Consider the following 6,468-nt stretch of genomic DNA (forward strand, 5'->3'; position numbering starts at 1 on the left):
TTCCCAGGGGAATTCTACCAAACATTTAAAGAAGAACTCATTCCTATTCTCCTGAAACTGTTCCAAAAAATAGAAATGGAAGGAAAACTTCCAAACTCATTCTATGAGGCCAGCATCACCTTGATCCCAAAACCAGACAAGGATCCCACCAAAAAAGAGAACTACAGACCAATATCCTTGATGAACACAGACGCAAAAATTCTCGCCAAAATGCTAGCCAATAGGATTCAACAGTACATTAAAAGGATTATTCACCACGATCAAGTGGGATTTATTCCAGGGCTGCAGGGTTGGTTCAACATCCGCAAATCAATCAATGTGATAGAACACATTAATAAAAGAAAGACCAAGAACCATATGATACTCTCAATAGATGCTGAAAAAGCATTTGACAAAGTACAGCATCCCTTCCTGATCAAAACTCTTCAAAGTGTAGGGATAGAGGGCACATACCTCAATATTATCAAAGCCATCTATGAAAAACCCACCGCAAATATCATTCTCAATGGAGAAAAACTGAAAGCTTTTCCATTAAGGTCAGGAACACGGCAGGGATGTCCATTATCACCACTGCTATTCAACATAGTATTAGAAGTCCTAGCCTCAGCAATCAGACAACAAAAAGAAATTAAAGGCATCCAAATTGGTAAAGAAGAAGTCAAACTATCACTCTTCGCAGATGATATGATACTATATGTGGAAAACCCAAAAGACTCCACTCCAAAACTGCTAGAACTTGTACAGGAATTCAGTAAAGTGTCAGGATATAAAATCAATGCACAGAAATCAGTTGCATTTCTGTACACCAACAACAAGACAGAAGAGAGAGAAATTAAGGAGTCAATCCCATTCACAATTGTACCGAAAACTATAAGATACCTAGGAATAAACCTAACCAAAGAGACTAAGAATCTATACACAGAACATTATAAAGTACTCATGAAAGAAATTGAGGAAGACACCAAAAAATGGAAAAATGTTCCATGCTCCTGGATTGGAAGAATAAATATTGTGAAAATGTCTATGCTACCTAAAGCAATCTACACATTTAATGCAATCCCTATCAAAATACCATCCATTTTTTTCAAAGAAATGGAACAAATAATCCTAAAATTTATATGGAACCAGAAAAGACCTCGAATAGCCAAAGGAATATTGAAGAACAAAGCCAAAGTTGGTGGCATCACAATTCCGGACTTCAAGCTCTATTACAAAGCTGTCATCATCAAGACAGCATGGTACTGGCACAAAAACAGACACATAGATCAGTGGAACAGAATAGAGAGCCCAGAAATCGACCCTCAACTCTATGGCCAACTCATCTTCGACAAAGCAGGAAAGAATGTCCAATGGAAAAAAGACAGCCTCTTCAATAAATGGTGCTGGGAAAATTGGACAGCCACATGCAGAAAAATGAAATTGGACCACTTCCTTACACCACACACGAAAATAGACTCCAAATGGATGAAGGACCTCAATGTGAGAAAGGAATCCATCAAAATCCTTGAGGAGAATGCAGGCAGCAACCTCTTCGACCTCAGCCGCAGCAACATCTTCCTAGGAACAACGGCAAAGGCAAGGGAAGCAAGGGCAAAAATGAACTATTGGGATTTCATCAAGATCAAAAGCTTTTGCACAGCAAAGGAAACAGTTAACAAAACCAAAAGACAGCTGACAGAATGGGAGAAGATATTTGCAAACGACATATCAGATAAAGGGCTAGTATCCAAAATCTATAAGGAACTTAGCAAACTCAACACCCAAAGAACAAACAATCCAATCAAGAAATGGGCAGAGGACATGAACAGACATTTCTGCAAAGAAGACATCCAGATGGCCAACAGACACATGAAAAAGTGCTCCACGTCACTCGGCATCAGGGAAATACAAATCAAAACCACAATGAGATATCACCTCACACCAGTCAAAATGGCTAAAATTAACAAGTTAGGAATGACAGATGCTGGAGAGGATGTGGAGAAAGGGGAACCCTCCTCCACTGTTGGTGGGAATGCAAGCTGGTCCAACCACTCTGGAAAACAGCATGGAGGTTCCTCAAAATGTTGAAAATAGAACTACCCTATGACCCAGCAATTGCACTACTGGGTATTTACCCTAAAGATACAAACATAGTGATCCGAAGGGGCACGTGTACCCGAATGTTTATAGCAGCAATGTCTACAATAGCCAGACTATGGAAAGAACCTAGATGTCCATCAACAGATGAATGGATCAAGAAGATGTGGTATATATACACAATGGAATACTATGCAGCCATCAAAAGAAATGAAATCTTGCCATTTGCGACGACGTGGATGGAACTAGAGCGTATCATGCTTAGTGAAATAAGTCAATCGGAGAAAGACAACTATCATATGATCTCCCTGATATGAGGACATGGAGAAGCAACATGGGGGGGTAGGGGGATAGGAGAAGAATAAATGAAACAAGATGGGATTGGGAGGGAGACAAACCATAAATGACTCTTAATCTCACAAAACAAACTGGGGGTTGCTGGGGGGAGGTGGGATTGGGAGAGGGGGAGCGGGCTATGGACATTGGGGAGGGGAGGCGAACCATAAGAGACTATGGACTCTGAAAAACAACCTGAGGGTTTTGAAGGGTCAGGGGTGGGAGGTTGGGGGAACAGGTGGTGGGTAATGGGGAGGGCACGTTTTACATGGAGCACTGGGTGTTGTGCAAAAAGAATGAATACTGTTATGCTGAAAAAATAAATAAAATGGAAAAAAAAAGAAATATTAATGGGTATTCTATAAAAGAGGAAAAAACTCAAGAATATCTTGAACAGAAATATATGGAGACAATCAATAGATGTAAGGACTTCACAGGTATCACAAGTCAATAAAAATGTATCTCTCAATAATCACTCTCAATGTGAATGGCCTAAATACACCCATAAAACAGCACAGGGTTGTAGATTGGATAAAACGTCAGGACCCATCCATATGTTGTCTATAAGAGACCCATTTGGAACCCAAGGATACATCCAGACTGAAAGTGAAGGGATGGAGAAGCATCTTTTATGCCAAGGGGCCTCAAAAGAAGGCTGGGGTAGTGATTCTCATATCAGAGATATTAGATTATAAACTGAAGACTATAGTCATAGATAAAGAAAGACACTACATCATTCGTAAAGGATCTACCCACCAAGAGGAACTGAAAATTGTAAATATTTATGCCCCCAATATGGGAGCAGCTAATTATATAAGACAGCTGTTAATCAAGATAAAGAATCATATTGATATGAATAAATTATTATTGGGGGATCTTAACATGCCACTCTTGGTAATAGATAGATCATCCAAGCAGAAAATCAATAAAGAAACAAGAGCATTGAGTGACACATTGGACCAGAGGGACCTCATAGATATATACCCAACATTCCACCCTAAAACAACAAAATGCTCATTCTTCTCAAGTGAACATGGAACCTTGTCCAGAATAGACCACATATGGGGTCACAAATCAGGGCTCAACTGATACCAAAAGATTGAGATTGTTCCCTGCATATTCTCAGATCACAATGCTTTGAAACTGGAATTCAACCACAAGAAAACCTTTGGAAGGAATTCAAACAGCTGGAAGCTAAAGAGCACCTTTCTTAAGAATGCTTGGATCAACCATGAAATCAAAGAAGAACTTAAACAATTCATGGAAACTAATGAGAATGAAGACACTTCTGTCCAAACCCTATGGGATACAGCAAAGCTGTCCTAAGGGGGAAATACATAGCCATCCAATGCTCCCCCCAAAACAAACAAACAAACAAACAAACAAACAAAAAACCTTAAAAGTCCAGACTACACCAGTTCTCTTTACACCTTAAGGAACTGGAGAATCAACAACAAATTTAGCCAACTCCACACACAAGAAGGGAAATAATCAAGATTAGAGCAGAGATCAATGAGATAGAAAGTAGACACACAGTAGAATGCATCAATGAAACTAGAAGCTGGTTTTTGGAAGGAATAAGATCAATAAACCATTGTCCAAACTAATCCAAAAGAAAAGAGAGAAGACCCAAATTAATAAAATTATGAATGAAAAGGGAGAGACCACAGTTAACACCAAGGAAATAGAAACAATCATCAGAAATTACTAACAACAGTTATATGCCAATAAGTTAAGCGACTTATAAGAAATGGATGCATTCCTAGACCCTGTAAACTTCCAAAATTGAACCAGGAAAAAATTGACAACATGAATAGATCGATATCTAGTGAATGAGATTCAAGCAGGGATCAAAAACCCCTCAAAAAACAAGAGCCCAGGACCTGTCAGATTCCCTGGGGAATTCTACCAGACTTTCAAAGAAGAAATAATATGTATTCTCCTGTTTCAAAAAATTGAAGCAGAAGGAAAACTTCCAGACTCTCTTTATGAAGCCAGCATTACCCTGATCCCCAAACCAGGCAAAGACACTACTAAAAAGGATTTCAGACCAATATCCCTCATAAATATGGATGCTAAGATTCTCGAGAAGATCCTACCTAATAGGATCCAACAGTACATTAAAAAGATTGTGCACCATGACCAGGTGGGATTTATCCCTGGATTGCAAGGGGGGTTCAACATTCACAAATCAATCAATGTGATAGAACAAATCAATAAGAGAGGAAATCCACACGATCCTCTCAATTGATGCAGATAAAGCATTTGACAAGATAAAGCATCCATTCCTGATTAAAATGCTTCAAAGTGTTTTAATGGGGGAATGTACCCCCATTACTTCATAAAAACCAACTATGAAAATCCCACAGTGAATATCATTCTTAATGGGAAAAAGCTGACAGCCTTCCCTTTGAGGAAGGAACATGACATCCTTTGATGTCAGGAACATGACAAGGATGCCCACTCTAGCCACTCTTGTTTAACATACAGTTAGAAGTCCTAGTAAGAGCAGTCAGAAAACAAAGAGAAATGAAATGTATTCAAATTGGCAATGAAGTAGTCAAACTCTCTCTCTTCACAGATGACATGATACTTTATATGGAAAACCCGAAAGACTCCACCCCCAAACTACTAGAATTCATATAGCAATTCAGTAACCTGGAAGGATAGAAAATCAATGTACCAAAATCAGTTGCTTTCTCATACACTAACAATGAAAATACAGAAAGGGAAATTGGAGAATTGATATCATTTACTATAGCACCAAGAACCATAAGATCCCTGGGAGTAAACCTAACCAAAGAGGTAAAGGATTTGTACTCGAGGACTAGAGAACACTCATGAATGAAATTGAAGAAGACACAAAAAGATGGAAGACCATTCCATGTTCATGGATCAGAATAATAAACATTGTTAAAGTGTCTATACTGCCTAGAGCAATCTATATTCTATGCCATTCTGATCAAAATTCCACAGGCATTGTTCAAAGAGCTGAAGCAAACTATCCTAAAATTTGTATGGAATCAGAAGAGAACCTGAATTGATAAGCAAATGTTGAAAAAGAAAAAAACTCTGGGCATCACATTGCCTGATTTCAAGCTTTACTACAGAGCTGTGGTCACCAGGGCAGCATGGTACTGGCACAAACCCAGACATACAGACCGGTGGAACAGAGTAGAGAGTGCAGATATCGACCTTCAACTCTATGGTCGAATAATCTTTGACAATTCAGGAAATACAAAATACACAGTGGAAAAAAGACAGTCTCTTCAATAAATGGTGCTTCAATCAATGGTGTCCAATAATTGGACAGCTAAATGTAGAAGAATGAAACTCGACCATTCTCTTACACCATACACAAAGATACACTCGAAATGGATAAAAGACCTCAATGTGAATCAGGAATCCATCATAATCTTAGAGGGAACATAGGCAGTAACCTCTTCAAGATCGATCACAGAAACTTTTTCAAAACATGTCTCCAAACGCAAAGGAAACAAAAGCAAAAATGAATTTTGGGGACTTCATCAAGATCAAAAGGCCCTGCACAGCAAAGGAAACAGTGAACAAAACAAAGAGGCAACCCACGGAATGGGAGAAAATATTTGCAAATGACAATACAGTCAAAAGGCTGATACCAGGATCTAAAAAGAACTCCTCAAACTCAATACACACAAAACAGATAATCATGTCAGAAAATGGGCAGAAGACACGAATAGACAATTCTCCAATGAAGACATACAAATGGCTAACAGCCATTTGAAAAAATGTTCATCATCACAGGCCATCAGGGAGATCAAATCAGAACCACATTGAGATATCACCTGACACCAGTTAGAATGGCCAAAATTAATAAGACAGGAAACACTGTTTTGGGGAGGTTGTGGAGAAAGGGGAACCCTCTTTCACTGTTGGTGGGAATGCAAGTTGGTACAGCCACTTTGGAAAACAGTGTGGATATTTCTTAAGAAATTAAAAATAGAGCTTACGTATGAGCCTGTATTGCATTACTGGCTGTTTACCCCAAAGATACAGATATTGTGAAAGGTAAGGGCT

The sequence above is a fragment of the Meles meles genome, unplaced genomic scaffold, assembly GCF_922984935.1.
Source record: "Meles meles unplaced genomic scaffold, mMelMel3.1 paternal haplotype, whole genome shotgun sequence".
In the NCBI taxonomy this organism is placed as follows: domain Eukaryota; kingdom Metazoa; phylum Chordata; class Mammalia; order Carnivora; family Mustelidae; genus Meles; species Meles meles.